This window comes from Elephas maximus, chromosome 19, assembly GCF_024166365.1.
Source record: "Elephas maximus indicus isolate mEleMax1 chromosome 19, mEleMax1 primary haplotype, whole genome shotgun sequence".
Classification (NCBI taxonomy): Eukaryota; Metazoa; Chordata; class Mammalia; order Proboscidea; family Elephantidae; genus Elephas; species Elephas maximus.
In genome coordinates, this window is record NC_064837.1 from 58,738,352 (window position 1) to 58,756,846 (window position 18,495).

Below are 18,495 nucleotides of genomic sequence, written 5' to 3' on the forward strand. Positions count from 1 at the left end.
CCAGGTTGGGCGCGCGCGCGGGTCCCCCGGGCTGCCCCGCACCCGCAGCCCCCTGGCGCGCCCACCGCCCAGCCCTGAGGATTTGGGGGTTAGAGGGCGTGCGCGCGCCGGGGCTGGCCCCGCGCACTGCTCGCGGCTGCGGCGGCTCCGCCGGCTCCGCGCTCGCCCTGGGCAGAACAGGTTCCTTCCAGTTTGGGTGTGAGCTGCGCGCGCGGCGCCACGGACCCTGAGTTCCTCCTCCAGTGCCCACTTCCCTCAATTTCGTCAACTCGCGCACCCTTCCGGGGGAGGGAGGCGGGTGTGTTGCAGAGGGCCCTAGGGAGCGAGCGGCCGGGCTGCTACGGGTGCCTTGTGCTCTCCCCTCACTTTGCAGCAGCAGCAGGCAGCAGCTATAGCATCCGCGTTTCGCGAGAGGGATGTGAGCCGCCGGGCTGAGTCAGCATCCCGGGCCGGGGCGCACGCGCACCCTCCCTTCCAGCCAGGAGGCCACTTCCACACAGGTGCATGGCTGCCCTACCCTGAGGCAGCTAGCCGCCTCATGCGGGACCCGGAGGTTTGGGGACTACGTGGCCCTCATCCCGAAGTCCCCTACCCCAGCGTCCCTGTGAACTAAGCAGGTGATGCACAGGAAGCCACAGTTACGACCTGTCGTGGGCACAAAGCAGTGTTAGATCCCAGGCATTTCAGAGCCCGCGAGGGCGTAGGCTTGGCTTCCTGGCCTCCACGTCACACCCAGGGCCACTGTGAGGCCTGTTCCAAAGCAAAGCCTTTTTCTCTGCATTCCCTCACAGGCGGTTGGCACCGGCTGCTCTCTTCGTTGGGATTCGGGGGAATGTCCTTGGGATGTCAGTAACTCAAAAGAGCCTAGTTTGGGAGTGTGTGCACGGAGGGCCACCACCGGGAGGAGCCTGATTTCTCGCTATTTTACGATAGGGTCCGCTGGGTTAATGACAGTGTTTAAAGTGAGGGACTGCTAACCAAAAGGTCAGTAGTTGGAAACCACCAGTGGCTCAGCGAGAGAAAGATGTGGCAGTCTGCTTCTGAAGAGATTTACAGCCTCAGAAACCCTATAGGGTTGCTATGAGTTGAATTGACTTGATGACAGTGGGTGGGTGGTGCAGTGGTTAAGCACTGGTCTGCTAACTGAAAGGTCAGTGGTAGGAACCCACCAGCTGCTCCCTGGGAGAAAGATGTGGCAGTCTGCTTCTGTAAAGATTATAGCCTTGGAAACCCTATGGGGCAGCTCTGCTCTGTCCTATAGGGTCACTATGAGTGGGAATCCACTGGACGGCAAGTTTTTCTGCAGGGTTAAATGCCAGCCATTGGTGTTACCAAGCTCTGGTGTGGGTTAGGTAGGGAGCAAGTGTGTTGGTGCAAAGTGCCCTGTTTTGGCCAGTACTGTAGAGGCAGAGTGCCACTGAATAGCTTTGCAACCTTGTATGAGTAACTTAACTTCTTGGAGCATCAGCTTTCAAATCTGTAAAATGGGGATAACGGCAGAACTTCCCAGAGTTGAAGGATATAATTTATGACGTCTGTAAAGTGAGGAGTATTTGGTAACATATGGTAAGTCCTCAGTAGCCATTAGCTTTTGTTGTTAGTATTTATGGCTTACCAAGCCTAATTGCTGACTCCAACACAGATCATCCTTTTATGGCTTGTTCTTCAAAGAATTAACTTGCAGTGGTATTTAGAAACTGATTTTAATCATGTGAAAACCAAATGAAAAAAATCAGTTGCCACTGAGTGGATTCTGACTCATGGCGACTCCATGTGTTGCAGAGTAGAACTGCACTCCATAGGGCTTTCATGGCTATGAACTTTCAGAAGCAGGGTGCCAGGCCTTTCTTCTGAGGTGCCTTCGGGAGGGTTCAAACCGCCAGCCTTTTGGTTAGTAGCCTCACCCTTAACCTTTTACAATACCCAGGGACTCCTAAAGTGAAACCACTTAATGCTAAAACACAGTAACCTTTGACATTTAGGATCTTGCAGGGCATTAGTGCCGTCACTCTGGAAACGTTCCATTTAATACGACGCAGCCTGTATTGTGTTGAGTCCTGCTTAGGAACCTGGGGGGCAGCCCATCATTTATAACTGGGTGACTCCAAGCAAGTTACATAAGAGCTTAATGCTTCAGTTTCTTGATTTAAAAAACCAGACAGATAATGCCAAGAGCCCTAGAGGTGAATGAATGATTGGATAAGTCACATCTGAGTGTTTGAGCAAATGAAACTCCTGGCTGTTGGGGGTCATAGTTGCTGTTAGCTGCCTTCGAGTCGGCCCCTGATTCATGGCGATCCATGCACGCTGGAGCGAAATACTGCCCGGTCCCACACCATCTCCATGATTGGTTGTGAATCAGACCACTGTGATCGATCCATAGGGTTTTCATTAGCAGATTTTCAGAAGTGGATCTCCAGGCCTTTCTTCCTAGTCCCCCTAAGCTTGGAAGCTCCACTGAAACGTGTTCAGGATCAAGCAACACAGTCCACCACTGACAGGTGGGTGGTGGCTGCACATGACATATGTTGGCCAAAAATTGGATCCAAGTCTCAACAAGACATGTCATTGTTGTGGTTTGTGTGCTCACATTTTTCCTGACACTGTATTAAGTGCCATACATACATGACCTAATTTTAACCCCGTCAGCGGACTTCTGAAGTGGACATTGTCGTCATCTTCACTCTACAGATGGGTAAAGAGAGGTCCAGAGTCCTGGAGGGATTTGCCCAAGGTTACACAACTGGCCCTTTTTGCAGCTGGTGTCCCTGTATGCTCATCCAAAGAGGTCATTTACCATCTGCCTTTAGATCATGGAGAGGTGACCGGAAACACAGTCTCCACCCAGCCCTGCCAGTGCAAACACTGACTTTTGCCCGCCCTGGTTAAAGGCTGGCTTCACCATGTCTCCTCAATCCCGGTGAGACCAAGCGTGAAAACCCCTGCTTCTTTCATTCCTTCAGGGAAAGCAAAACGAGGGAAAGCACTACTTGTTTACCATGCTAATCAAACCCCCCCCAAACAAAACTCTGTTTAGTTCTAAGTAAGAACAAAAGAACCTTTGGAATCTGGAGTACAGGACCAGAAAATTCAGGAAAGTAAGTGAAGGCCCCTGGTCCCCTCTTAGCCTCTTCTGTCGTGTCTGTCCCGAGCCAGGTGGCAGGCAGAGCCCCTCTGGCCCTTTGTTTCCAGTGGGCAAGGCTAGAATGATGCCCTGAAAAAATCCCTAAACATCTTGGGAAATGAGTTGGCTCCTCAGAGCTGTCTCCACTGGTCTCTCTTTTCTAGCCCTCTTGTTTAGGTCTATTTGCATGAGAACAGATCCTTTTGTGCTGAGCTGGCCTGCCTGTTCTCTGTCCATGTTTATAGTCTCTTAAAGTCTGCATGTTGGGTTGCTAGGCAGATATGACCCTGGCTTGCAAATAAGCTCACTGCATTTACCAGCCTGTGAGAACTCCAACTTGGGGTAAGTAGATGGGCAGGAATCTCACATGGAGCTCTGAGGGGAGGGTCCTGCAGGCCTGCTTTCAGGGCTGGGTCTTCAGGGCAGCCAAAGAAGAGGGTGTATGTGACCTCTTCCCCTCTTGAACCTGTAGCTCCCCCACCCCCATTATCTCACCTAGAGGCCTATGTTTTGAGTGCCCTAGACTTAACTTGTATTGGATGGAAGCAAATTCTTGTTTTAAAATTTTAATATCTGCTTCTCCAGGCAATGACGTCCCTGAGTGGTGCCAATGGTTGACATGCTCAGCTGCCAACCAAAAGATGGTGATTCAAATCTACCCAGAGGCACCTTGGAAGAAAGGCCTGGTGATCTACTTCTGAAAAACCAGCCATTGAAAACCGTATGGAGTGTAGTTCTGTTCAGACGCACATGGGATCACCATGAGTTGGAGGCAACTCAAAGCAACTGTTTTTTTTTTTTTTTCCTCCAGGCACCAGACAGCCTTTCAAATTTTTTCATCCAGGAACTCCTGGTCAATATCCTGGGTTTAACTTAGGTTTGTGGGCCCTCCACCCCACCTCCAACATTTGACAGTTTGCAGGAATGTATGTTCTCAGGGGAGGTGGGATTTGAAGATTTGCCGAAGGAGTCTTGGATACGGATAGTTTAGGGGAATCTGTTTTTAGGATATCAACTTTTCCCAAAAATGCAGCTGAGAACTTGCCTGCGGTGGAGGCTAAGTGTTCCATATTTTTCCTGCACAGTTGGCCTCCCCTACCAGAGGAAGGGTGTTTTAGGCTGGGTTCTCTATGGAAGCAAAACCAGCAAAGCATACATATGTGTTTGTGTGTGTATATATATATATATATATATATATATATATATATATATATACCCAAAACCAAATCCCTTCTGTTGAGTCGATTCCAACTCATAGCGACCTTACAGGGCAGAGTAGAACTGCCCCATAGGGTTTCTAAGAAACGTCTGATGGATTTCAACTGCCGACCTTTTAATTAGCAGCTGTAGCTCTTAACCACTATGCTGCCAGGGTTTCTGTGTACATATATATATAGAGAGAGAGATTTATATTAAGGAAATGACTCCTGTGGAAAGTCCCAAGTCTGGGGGCCAGGTGTCAGACTGGAAGCTGGAGGCTTTTCCTGATTCATGTAGCTGCAGGGGCTAACAAACCCAAGATTGGCAGGTAAGATGGCAGGCTGCTGGTTGAAGTCCCAACAACCAGAGATCAGATGATGATGAGCTGAATGCAGGATCCAGAGCAGAGCAAAAGCCAGTGAGCTTTGCCAGAAAGTCCATGTATATTGGGTGCAGGCCATACCCGCAAGGGAATGCCCTTTCAACTAATTGGCTGCTCATAGCAGATCTCAGCATCGAGGAAATTACATTATATCAGATCTCATCGTAGAGGTGATTGCATTATTATGTAACTGCCAAACCACTGAGAATCATGGCCCAGCCAAGGTGACACACAGCCCTAACCATCACAAAGAGTCTTACCGTGGTACGTTGCTCTAGCTGTAAAAGCCTCTGGAGGGGAAATAGAAATACTGATGCCGGGGAAACCACCTTTCTCCAAGTCAGTATGGCCCGTCCTCCAGGCTGTCTTGCTAAAGATGCATTTCCAATAAAATTTACTTTTATGCTTAATAATAATTTGTCAAAATTTGTAATGTGTGTTGATTTATTATAACTTATTACTTACAATAATAATTGTGATAGTAACTCAATTCCAGAAGGGAATTTTTTACACTTGGAAGAAAGTAAAACATTGAATTTCAATTTATATACAAAGTTTGTATTGCAGGAAAGTAGGATAAGGCAACTAAAAAAGGACTTTTGAACGTAGAAGTTTATTACTTGTTGGTTTTTTTTTTTTTTTTTTTTGGTGTTGAGTTGGCACCTGACTCATGGCGACCGTCATGCACAGTAGATCTAAACACTGCACAGTCCCACACCATCCCCATGATCAGTTGTGGCTTGTTATTAGGTGTTGTCGAGTTGGTTCTAATTCATAGCAGGCCCTCTGTACAACAGTGCAAAACACTGCCCAATCCTGCACCATCCACACGATCATTCTTATGCCTGATCCCATTGTTGCAGCCACTTTGCCAGTCCATCTCATAAGGGTCTTCCTTTTTTTTTACTGACCCTTTACTTTACCAAGCATGATGCCCTTCTCCAGGGACTGGTCCCTCCTGATAACATGTCCAAAGTATGTGAGACGTAGCCTCGCCAACCTTGCTTCTAAGGAGGTTTCTGGCTGTACTTCTTCCGAGACAGATTTGTTCATTCTTTTGGCAACCAATGGTATATTCAGTATTCTTTGCCAACACCACAATTCAGAGGCACCAGTTCTTCTTCAGTTTTCCTTATTGTCCAGTTTTCACATGTATATGAGGCGATTAAAAATATTATGGCTTGGGTCTGGCTCACCTTAGTCCTTAAAGTGACATCATTGCTTTTTCACACTTTAAAGGGGTCTTTTGCAGCAGATTTGCCCGCTGTAATGGGTCATTTGATATCTTGACTGCTGCCTCCATGGGTGTTGATTATGGATCCAAGTAAAATGAAATCCTTGACAACGGTTGTGGACTGGACTGTTGTAATCCATAGGGTTTTCATTGGCTGATTTATGGAAGTAGGTTGCCAGGCCTTTCTTCGCAGCCTGTCTTAGTTTGGAAGAAACTAAAACCTGTTCAGCATCATAGCAACACGCGAGCCTCCACTGACGGACGGGTGGTGGCTGTGCTTGAAGTACATTGGCCAGGAACTGACCCGCGTCTCACACATGATAGGCAAGGATTTTACCCCTTGAACTGTCAACGCCTCAGAAGTTTATTATGTTGGAATAGAATTCTGCGGGGCGAGTTGAATGGAAATACAGTTTTGAGCAAAAGAAAAAGAAACGATATAAAATTTCTGACAATGAGAAATCTCGTCATTTTTAAATGAATAGTGGATAGCAAATTGTTATGGTATTTATATTACACTAGATTCATTTAAAAGAGTAGGTTAATAGCTTTATTTTAAAGTTGAACATTTACAAGTACAATAAAAATTATGTGTTTTACAGCTATTTAAAGTTACAATGAAACATTCGAGATACTGACTTAAAACTGTTTCAGGAGGTTTATTATTTTTTTTTTCAAAATTTTCTTAGGGGATTGCCAAGCAAAAAAAAAAATTGAAGGTCACTGATTGTTGCCCATATTAATAGGACCATAAGAAAGATGTAGTTCCCACCTGTCATGAATTGAATAGTGACCCCCAAAATATATGTCAACCTGGCTAGGCCATGATCCCCAGCGTTATGTGGTTGTCCTCTATTTCGTGATCCAAGCAGAGCGATAGGGACATCATGCCCCCAAGACACAAGTGCTGGGAGCAGAGGGTGCCCTTTGGACCCGTGGTCCCTGTGCTGAGAAGCTCCTAGACCAGGGGAAGATTGATGACAAGGACCTTCCCCCAGAATCGACAGAGAAAGCCTTCCCTAGGAGCTGACGTCATGGATTCAGACTTCTAGCTTCCTAGACTGTGAGAGAATACATTTCTGTTTGTTAAAGACATCCTCTTGTGGTATTTCTGTTATAGCAGCACTAGATAACTAAGACAATAACTAAGACATGGGGGGATTGAAGGATGGGGTCAGTGAGTCCTCAAACAGGCAGGGAAGGCCTGGTGAGGGTGAAGGGGTTGAGCTAAGGGAGGGGCAGGGTGGTTAGTAGCATGGGAGGGAGGCAGGTAGGAAACGGCATGCTGTATTTGTGGACAGTGAGGGCACCTCCCCACCCAGGCAGTGGAGGCCTCTAGCGCTCTGACTGCTACCACGCTTGGCTGCCATTCCTTGCTTACGGTGACCTATCACTGGGTGCGTCTCCTTTACAGGGGAGTACGTTTATTTGCTTTTAACACTGAATTCTCTTCCCAGACTGCTCAGTTGGCATCGTTCATTGCTGCCGTATTTTTGTCATCCTGTCACTACTTCAAAAGAAAGAAAAATGAATCAATAAATAGAGAACTTCATCTTGGGGAGGCCTCTGAAAACCATCTCAAGCCTGTTGCAGAAGTTGTAAAAAAAAAACTCGGAACAAATTATTTTTAATCATGTTGCTTTTAGGAATAAATATAGGTCCTATTAAGCTTTTACGACACAGTCGTGAGTCACGAAATCTGGTTGGAAATTCTGGAGAGTGTTGTTTGAGGTTCGTGCTGTGCGTGGGGCCGGTGGAATTTGCCCGATGAAATCAGGCTTTCTCCGGGTGCTTGTGGAAGTCACCCCACCCACCAGGTTCTCCCAGGCCCAAGGGATAGAAACCTGTTCTCCAGCTCTGTTCCTTACCTGAAGGGAGATGCTGGCTGTCCACACCTTGTCTAAACAGGCACAGTCTTTATCTGGCCTCACCTTCCTTCATTCATGCTCCTGAAACAATATGCAAAGTTAAGCTTCCATTTAGGGACATGCATCCATGCATTTCCGGATTACTAGGGAGAAAACAATGGGGTCGTTGGTGGTCCAGTGATATAACTCTCACCTTTCATGTGAGAGACCCGGGTTCAATTCCCAGCCAGTGCACCTCATTTGCAGCCACTGTGTGTCAGTGGAGGCTTGTGTGTTGCTATGACTCTGAATAGGTTTCTGGGGAGCTTCCAGGCTAAGAGGAACTAGGAAGAAAGGCCTGGCGATTTACTTCTGAAAATCAGCCAATGGAAACCCTATGGATCGCGATAGTCTGATGTGTAACCAGTCATGAGGTTGGAGCACAACTGGGTAGCGCTTTGTCTGTTGTGCGTGGCGTCACCATGAGTCAGGGCCGACTGGATGTCAGCTAACAACAGCAACAAGGCGCTGACTCAAAGAAGCTAGCAGGGGGCTCTGGGATTGTGTTGTGGGCAAGAGGCAGGGAGAAGCCCTCCCCTGACGTGGTTGGTGAAATTGAGGGATACATGTGGGGCCGGGCGTGGGGAGTGTCAGTCCTTCCATTCCACTTCATTCTTCCTCTCCCTGAGAAGCCCCTGCCTGTCCACAGCCCACTTGTGAGCCATGATGAATGCAGTAGCCTCGCAGACCACAAAACCTCACCCCAGAGGATGTGGTCCCTTCTCGCAAAGTGTTTACTGCCTAGTTCAGAAGACAGGACCGATGTGTGATTATTACTTAAAGCAGCATTTCAACAAGTGCAATTTTACAAGTGAGCAAGTATAAGTGAACATCTCAGAAGAAGGGGAACTTGGAAAGCCCATCTGAGGTTAGGGAAATGATTAAATAAAGCTGGGTTTTCAAGGCAAGAGGGAGCCTGCTTGGCCGTAGTTGTTCATATTAGATGCCTTCATTCAGCAAGAATCTACTGGACACCCTATGTGCTAGCTGGCATCCCTGGGTGGTGCAGTTAACACGCTCAGCTGTAACCAAAAGGTTGGAGGTTCGAGTCCATCCAGAGGTGCCTCGGAAGAAGGGCCTAGTGATGTACTTCTAAAAAATCTGCCATTGAAACCCCTATGGAACAAAGTTTTACTCTGACACACATGGGGTTGCCGTGAGTTGGAGTTGACTCAAAGACAAATATATACATATGTGTGTGTGTGTGTGTATATATATGTAAATATAGATATATTTTTTTACATACTAGGTATCAAGATGAACAAAACAACCAAACCCGCTGGTGGCGAGTCAGTTCCAACTTGTAGCAGCCCTATAGGATAGAGCGGAACTTCCTCATCGTGTTTCCAAGGCTGTAAATCTTTACAAAAGCAGACTGCCACATGAACCACTGACCTAACCTAGAGTTTAACCACTGTACCACCAGGACTCCTGGCACCAGGATCATGCAGTGCATAAAACAGGCAAACACTCCTTCCCTCAAGGAGCTTCCATCCTAGATTGAATGTTTCTGATATTGAAGCGTAATCTCTACTTTCAATTGGTAAAAGCAAAGGGGGATCTCCACACCCCACTCTACATCTTGACCTCATACGGTTATATTGTCCAAAACCAGATTTGCTGGTAGGTAGCGTCCTACCCTGGTGGCGTAGTGGTTAAGAGCTACAGCTGCTAACCAGAAGGCTGGCAGTTTGAATCCACCAGGTGCTCCTTGGAAACCCCAGGGGCAGTTCTACTTTGTCCTGTAGGGTTGCTATGAGTCGAAATCAACTTGATGGCAACAGGTTTGGTTTTTTGGTGTAGCGCCCTCCAAGCAGCATGCCAGCTGCCAGCAGAGTCTGCCTGGCCAAGGATACCTGGCTCAGGTTTTATCAAAATGGCAGAGGCGGCCAAGACATTGTGGGACAAGGAAGGAACCGCAGTCTGAAGGTTTGAAAATGCAAGCTGGAATGACTTGTCGTTTTCCCTTCGTTGTTGTGACAGTGGTGTCCGCAGCTTCTACTTTCTTGGGCTGAGAATCCAACAGCAGAGCACGATGACAAAGAGTGCTGGCAAAGATTCAGCCAATAGATGCAGGGAGCCCAGGTTTCATCATCTCCACTCAGAATAGTTTTGTTTATTAATTTTAGTAACGCTTTGGGCTAGCGTAGTACTTTTTCCCAGTGCTCTCATATTTGTTATTGCTTTATCCACGAAACAATCAAGAGGTGTAATGATAGTAGCAACAGGTCTGAGCACTTACTGGGCGCGGGCACTGTGCTCAGGTTTTCCTTGCATCAGGTCATTTTATTATCACATTGTGTTTGAGTTTGGGGAGTTTACAGTGGCTCCACTGTTAGGTAAGTGAGGAAACCGAGCACAGAGAGGTTCGGTAACTTGTCCAAGGTCACACAGCTAGTGAATGAATCCTGGGTACATTCTTCTGGAAACAGGCCAAACACATCCCCAAAATCAACCACCTGAGGGGCAAATGTGTTAAGTAACTGAATTGAGTTTTTTTTTTTTTTTTTTCTCTCTCTTTCAAATTTGGTCTTACTCTTACCTCTGCCCCTGCCCTGGCCTGAGCCTCAGTCTCAGCCTCAGAGGTTGTCAGGTAAACTTAGAAGGACTCCAAGACATTTAATTGAAGTTAACCAGTTCCTGTCAAGTTGGCCCAGATTCGTGGCCTGCCCATGTGCGTCAGGGTAGAACTGTGCTCCATACGGTTTTGAATGGCTTGTTTTTCAGAAGTAAGTGACCAGGACGTTCTTCTGAGGTGCCTCTGGGTGGACTTGAACTTCCAACCTTTTGGTTAGCAGCCCAGACCATTAACCATTTTACACCACCCAGGAGGCAGAACAAATCCAGGGGCGAGGATAAATCCACAAAAATAGAAAAGATAGTATATCACGTTTAAGAGAAATCCCCTACTTTCCCTGCAAAAATCGCAAAGACGAAAATGACAACGTTAACACGTGAACCTGCTGATTAATCTGGGTGTGACAAAGTTCTCTTGCCTTGGTGTAACAAAGAGAAAGGTAAGATGCATGAGGTGGGACTGCTAAAAACTTGAACCTGAATCTGATCTCACCTCTAGATCAACAGACCAGTCTGCAGAGAAAAGAGGGGCTGGGGGAACCTTTTAAATGACATCATGGGGATGCAGTCGGCCAAATCCAAAATTTGAGCAATTTTATAGAACAAATGCCCCAGTATATTTAACAAGTATATTGCAGGGAAAAAGAGAGAGAGGGGAAACCTATACATGAAAAAAGACACATGAGCTAAATGCAATGTGTAGACCTTGTTTAGATCCTGATTTGAACAAACCAACTGTAAAAAAAAAAAAAAAAGATGAGACAATAGGGGATCTTTGAACACTGATTGAGCCTTTTATAATACTAAACAACAAGTTCAGTTGCTGACCTAAAGGTTGGAGGTTCAAGTCCACACAGAGGTGCCTTGGAGGAAAGACCTGGCAATCCACTTCTGAAAAACCAGCCACCAAAAACCCCCTGGAGAACAGTTCAGCTTCAGCACATATGGTGTTGCCATGAGTCGGAATCCATTCACTAGGCAACTGGTTTAAAAGAATTATTGTTAATTTTTAAAGGGATAGTAATGCGAATGTAGTTATTCTTAAAAAATATTTTAGAGAGCTGCATAGCAATATTTATGTACAAAATGATATGATATCTGGGGTTTGCTTAAAAAGAATTCTGTGTATGTGGAGGGTGAGTAGAAGGGAAGTCAAGGGGAGCAAGAGGAAACAAGACAGGCCATATGTTGATAACTGTTGAATCTGAATGTTAGGGAAGCGGAGTTTTTCAGCTTTTGTATATGTTGTTGAACACATTAATTATAAACACTATAACAACAATCTATGCTGTTTAACAAATAATATGTTAAACATAAACCAGTTGCTGTCGAGTGGATTCTGACTCATAGCGACCCTGTAGGACAGAGTAGAACTGCCCCATAGGGTTTCCAAGGCTGTAATCTTTACAGAAGCAGACTGCCACATTTTTTTCCTGGGGAGCAGTTGGTGGGTTCGAACTGCCGATTTTTTAGTTAGCAGACAAACGCTTAACCACTGTGCCACCAGGGCTCCTTTTTAAGCATAAAATGTTTAACAAATAATAAGTAAATACAGCTATTAATGGATTGAATTGTGTCCCCTAAAAATGTGTGTCCACTTGGCTAGGCCATGATCCCCAGTATTATGTGGTTATCCTCCATTTTGTGATCTGATGTAATTTTCCTATGTGTTGTGAATCCTAACCTCTATGATGTTAATGAGGCAGGATTAGGTCGTGTTAAAGAGGATTACGGTGGGATGCAATACCCTTACTCATGTCATAGTCCTGATCCCATGTCAGGGGAGTTTCCCTGGGGTGTGGCCCCCATCACCTTTTATCTTACAAGAGATAAAAGGAGAGAGAAACCAGCAGAGAGATAGGGACACCATACCGCCCAGGAAGAAGTGCTGGGAGGGAAGGGTGTCCTTTGGACCTGTGGTTCCTGCACTGAGAAGCTCCTAGACCAGGGTAAGATTGATGACGAGGACTTTCCCCCAGGACTGACAGAGAGAGAAAGCTTTCGCCGGGAGCTGGTGCCCTGAATTCTGACTGCTAGTGTCCTAAGCTGTGAGAGAACACATTTCTGTTTGTTAAAGCCATCCACTTGTATTTCTGTCAGAGCAGCACTGGATAACTAAGACAATAGCTTTGCGAAAAGTCCCCGATCATTTTGGGAAATAGGCTTCCAGGGACCTGATTTCATGTATTTGACCTTGAGCCATTTCTACTTGACAGCCCTCATGATTTTTCACGTGGAGAACAGCATATTAGAGAAAGGGTGCTCAGAGGCCCATCCACTCTCTGCTTTTTTCTGACCCGTGCTCCAGGACCCCAGTATCATTTCCGCAGGGCCACTGGGTTTTAGATGCATGACCTGACACCACCGCTGCTCTCCCAAATTGGCTCCTGCCACATGGCTTCATTTTGTGACAGCTCCAATAGGAGGCTCCAGCCTCATAAGCCCCCTAGGGCTGGGCTTCCTGGCATCGTCCAGGTCAGAGAAGTATTATTTCCAACAACAGAGTCTGGCCTGAAGTCTAAAAGCTTAAAAAAAAAAAAAAAAAAATGCTTTTCAATCAGCTGAAGGTGCCCTGGTTAAGCACTCGGCTGCCAACCAAAAGGTTGGTGATTCAAACCTGCCCAGCAGCTCTGAGGGAGAAAGACCTCCTGATCAGCTTCCGTAAAGATTACAGCCAAGAAAACTCTATGGGGCAGCTCTGCTCTATCACGTGGGGTGGCTATGAGTTGGAATCAACTTGATGGCACCCAACAACAAGGATACGCCATGAATTCCAGACTTATCCAGAGGCACCATTACTTTGCAATTCCAAAACTCATTTCAATTAGTTGCTTATTACCTAAGTGGAATCGCTCTCCCAGCCTGGATGGAAGTTCCGATCAAGAATGTCCTCTGCAACCTCTGTTGTAGCGAAGACCAGCCTCCCAGATACACTCCAACAAGTGATCTTTCAAGATTGGGCCAGCCCCAAACTGACACGTTGGGGTCGAGGGCTAAAGAAGGGGCCAAGAGAATGTCTATTACACTTTGACATTAAATAGCCATTTGTTCCGAATACTGAAGTAACTGGGTTTTTCTGTCCACCTTTTTTTTTTTTTTTTTTAGGCCTACACTTGCTGTTAGTTGCTGTCAGTTCGACTCCAACTCATGGTAACCTATGTATAAACAAAAATAAAAAAACAAACCTGTTGCCACCGAATCAATTCTGACTCATAACGACCCTACAGGACAAAGTAGAACTGCCCCAAGGAGCACCTGGTGGATTCGAACTGCTGACTTTTTGGTTAGCAGCCGTAGCACTTAACCACTACACCTCCAGGGTTTCCAACCTTATGTGTAAAAAAAAAAAAGAGCAAAATGTTGCCTGGTCCTGCACTATCTTCATGATCTTCGATATGTTTGAGCCCATTGCTGTGGCTATTGTGCCAGTCTATCTCACTGAGGGTTTCCCTAGTTTTTGCTGACCCTCTACTTTACCAATCATGATGCCCTTTTCTAGTGATTAGTTTTTCCTGATGATGTGTCCAAAGTAAGCAAGACGAGGTCTTGCCATCCCAGACTGTTGTTGTGTGCTGTTGAGTTGATTCCAACTCACAGCGACCCCATGTAACAGAGTACAACTGACCCATAGGGTTCCGAGGCCATACAGTAATTGTTTGGCTGCTAACCAAAAGATCAGCAGTTTGAATCTACCAAATGCTCCTTTGTAAACCCCGTGGAGCAGTTCTGCTCTGTTCTATTGGGTTGCTATGAGTCAGAATTGACTCGATGGCAATGGGTTTTTGGTTTAATCTTTTCAGGAGCAGATTGCCAAGTCTTTCTCCCGCTGAATGGCTGGTGGGTTCGAACTGCTGACCTTTTGGTTAGTAGCTGAGTGCTTAACCACTGCACCACCAGAGCACCGGAGGCAAATGAGGCGCCCTAGCTGCAAAATTTAAGGAGGTCACACTCACTCTCAGGGCAGTGCAGGTGCAGGGTCACCCCTTTGGGGGAGCGCTGCTTCTGCAGGTTTTGTGCCCTAGGCATTTTGCTGACTCACTCTAGCACTGCCTCACCTATACTCACCTGGACTGATGCAGTGGGCTCCTCAGCTTCTCCCCTTGCTACCCTGCAGTGCCTTTGTTCATTAGCAACAGAGCAGCCAGAGGGATTCTGTTACAATGTAAGTCAGGTCTGGCCACTCCTGGTCAAACCCTCCCTGGGGTCCAATCTCGCTTAGTAAAAGTCTGTCTAAGCCCCACTTTCATTTCCTCTATGGCTCCTCAGATTCTCGCCCTGTCTCACCCTTTGCTCCTCCATCAAGTGGCTTCCTTGTTGCTCCTCAGACCTGCCAGACCTTTGCACTTGCTGCTTGCTGTGCCTGCTGTGTGTTTCCCGGAGAGCTGCAGAGCTCACTCCCCTACCTCCTATGGATTGTTATACAAAATACAGGCAGTCCCCGGGCTAGAATGCCTGTTTATGTACCACCTGCGGTTTCAAAACAGCCCCCCAAAAGCCTATCATATTAAAAATTCGAGGTAAATACAATGGTTTGTAATAACAAATGGGCACTACTTTGTGACATGCATCAAAACGTTATTATTATTACTATTATATTCTTATTACTGTATTATTATGTTAAAGATGTTTTAGTGTATCTGGAAGTGTTTGTTTCATGTTTTTTATGCATAGAAAGGTCACTATATACTATATACCACGACAAACTGACCAACCGACGTTAAGTACGAACCGTACCTCACTGTTCCAACTTATGTACAAATTTGGCTTCAAGGCTGATTTAGGTATGGAACTTGTTTGTAATCTGGGGATGGCTTATACCACCTTTTCAGTGAGGTCTTCCCCCACCACTCTTTTTAACTTTGCACCTTTCTACCTTCATGCTCTGGGTCTCCTTCCTGCTTTGATTTTCTTCCTAGCGCTTAAGCTTTCCTGATGGTATTAATTTTATTTCTTGGTCCAGGGCTTTTGTTTGTTCCGTTCACTGCTGTGTGCCCAGTGCCTAGATTGAGACCTGTCACTCAGTCCACCTTTGGTGGATGAATGACTGAACACATGAGCCATTGTTTCAGACTACACTTTGACGGCTGGCACCCAGCACCCCACCTGGCAGAGCCAGTGTGACTTCTAGCCCCAAAGCCAGCCCACAAGAGCACGCTCTGATTTTGTGGGTAAAACAAATGAACTCTGCAACCAGAGGGACCCCCCCCCCCACCTTTGTCTCTTTTGGCTTTGACTCATCAGAAGCTTTTGTCTCTGGAAAACCAACAGAGCCCTCTGCCAAAAAAGTCTGCCGATCTTCTTGTTATTTCAGCTGTTTTCAAGGCTCTCTAGGAGGATGCTTGGCTGCAGGGGGCCCATGGGGAGCCAGGGTCAGGTGATGGAGTGAACTGCTCAGGAAACCCAAGGACTTCCAGCTCTAGGGTATTCAGGCGCTGCTCATCTGATCTTTGAGTTGCCTTATCTTTGCTTCTCAATCCTTCTGGCCTATAGCCTGCTTGCTGATTATTTCACTTCTCCTTGGTGCCTTCCTCATAAGTGAGCCCAGAAACTGAAGGGAGCATATCTAGCAGCTCTGTTCTAAAACGGGGGTCATTGACAAGGATGCAGAGGACAGCAGTGGTTCAGTGGTAGAATTCTTGCCTTCCATGTGGGAGATCGAGGTTCAATTGCTGACCGATGTATCTCATGCACTGCCACCACCCGTCTGTCAGTGGGGGTGCATGTTGCTATGATGCTGAACAGTTTCAGTGGAGCTTCCAGACTAAGAAGGACTAGGAAGAAAGGCCTGTTCATCTATTTCTGAAAATCAGCCAGTGAAAACCCTGTGGATCACAGTGGTCAGATCTGCAACCAGTCATAGGGATGACACGTTTTGTTTCATTGTGTATGGGGTCACCGTGAGTCAGGGACCAAGTGGACTGCAGCTAACAACAGAGAAGGATGCAAATCATTGGTAAAGTGGATTGGCAACTGAAGTTCAGTCTACTCCTGATTGTTTTAGGCTGAATTTTCTAGAGGAGCAAAACGCAGTGAAGTATATATATAAATATATAGAAAGAGAGATTTACTTCAAGGAAATGGCTCACACAGTTGTGGGGCCTGGCAAATCCTAAATCCATGGGTAAGGTGGCAGGCCAAATCCTTCTCCTGACTCACATGGTTGCAAGGACTGACAAACCCCAAATCTGCAGGTCAGGTAGCAGGCTGCAGGCTCACGGGGTTTCAGGAGCTGGTGAATCCATAATCAGAAGGTCAGGGCCTGGCTGAAGGCTTCGCCAAGAACCGGAGGTCAGACCAGGAGATGAGTGCAGGCTCAAGAGATAGCAAACTTTGCCAGAACATCCATATATATTGGATGCAAGCCACCCCCCAAGGGAACCCCCTTTCCAACTGATTAGCTGCTCACGTCAGATTACAAAATGTCTGCCAAACCACTGAGAATCATGGCCTAGCCAAGTTGACACATAACATTAACCATCACAGCACCCTAGGGCTCAGCAAGGATCTCCTGGTCGATTGTGTCCTGATGAAATACATGGGCCTTCATTGTGAGATTTGTTGAGTAAGGTGGTCAAGGAAGGGGTGGGTGTTTTATTTGCCAGACTCCCCCTTACTTCTTTAGTACAGTGGAGTTCTCTTTGCCTGTGCCTGCTCTTCTTTCTGAACATCAGAGGGTGATGCATATAGAAAAAGTTGATCCACCTACTAGTTTGGTGAGTAGTGCCTGCGGTCTTACAAGCTTGTGAGCAGCCACCCAAAATACAAGAATTGGTCTCTATTTGCCTGAAAAGCAGAGCAAGAAGGAGACCCAGGAACTGGGAAAGGAAATGGACTGCAGGTTCAGTTACCTCCTGAGCTACTACCTCCTCTGCCATGAGACCAGAAGAAATAGATGGTGCCCAGCTACCATCACTGAACATTTTCATCCAGGACCCAAAAATGGATCCTGGCCAAAAGGAGAAAAGTTGGGGAACAGAACCCCAAATTCATATGGAAACTAGACTTACTGGACCTATCAAGACCGGGGAACCCTTGAATCTATTGCCCAGAAATAACCTTTAAACCTCGAATCAAAACTATCCCATGAAGCCATTGTGAAACTAAGCAAGCAATAGTTTAGCTCAATTAATAAAGAAGTTTGCCTTGAAAAAATAAAAAGTTGAGAAAGTAACAGCAGATGTCAGCAACTGGGGCCATTTTCTTCAGGGCACCGGAGCTCACAATCTCAGCTTGGACCTTAATCAAAGCCCATGGCTTGGAGTCCATTCTTTGAATGCCTGGTTTGCCCTTTCCTCCAGTTAAAAAAAATGTGGAAAGGATTAAATGTCTCCCTAGAGGTGTGAGCATGAAGGATAATACAATGGTGTACTGGCTGGATTAGGCTATTTCTATCCTATGAAAAATTTTAAGTATTAAATGATTCTTTTTAGAAATCCTGAAAGGAATGTTTTATCATAGAACTATAAAGAAAAACAAAGTCTGGTTATGTTCCCACCTTAAGTTTAGCTTCTTCCTTAAGTAAATTTTTTTGTCTGAAGTCTTCCGTGTTGGGTCATTGCAAAATGGATTATTGACGAGCAATGAGGCCACTCTAGTGTTCCAAGCTAAGTAGCCTTAAGAAGAAAAGCTTCCTGTGACTGTTGCTCATGGTCAGAAGCCAGGAGAAGGAGGCTGGGAATCAACTAGCTGGTCAACAAGTGCTGGTTAAGCTCCATCCTTGTGCATGGGCTCTTTCTTCTAGAAAGGGAGAAGTCTTTGGGGCCTCAAGATCAACAAATACCAGTTGAATTTAATTGAGTTTGAAATAGTAACTCTTCTTTTGGAAAATGGAAAAATTTGCATTTCTGAACAATTGATTCATTGGCCTTCAGATGACCATGACTGTTTACTTGGACTTCCTTTTATTTTGATTAAGTGTGTCTGCCCATCCTTTTGAGTTTTTCTAGGTGTTCCAGAATTTACATACTTCCAGCCATTCCCATCCACTTCGGTTGACCATTGAGTTTGGCCGACTGGCTTAGTCAACTGGGCATTTCTTTCTCAAGGGCTGGGCTACACAATTGGAAATAAC

The 18,495-nt window shown here is 46.1% G+C and overlaps 1 protein-coding gene across 3 annotated transcripts in view; it reads left to right on the top strand.

Annotated features, from left to right (window-relative positions):
• Positions 1-18,495, top strand: part of ARSG (arylsulfatase G) — a 133,624-nt gene that overhangs the window by 27,636 nt on the left and 87,493 nt on the right. The gene's annotated exons all lie outside the window — the stretch shown is intronic.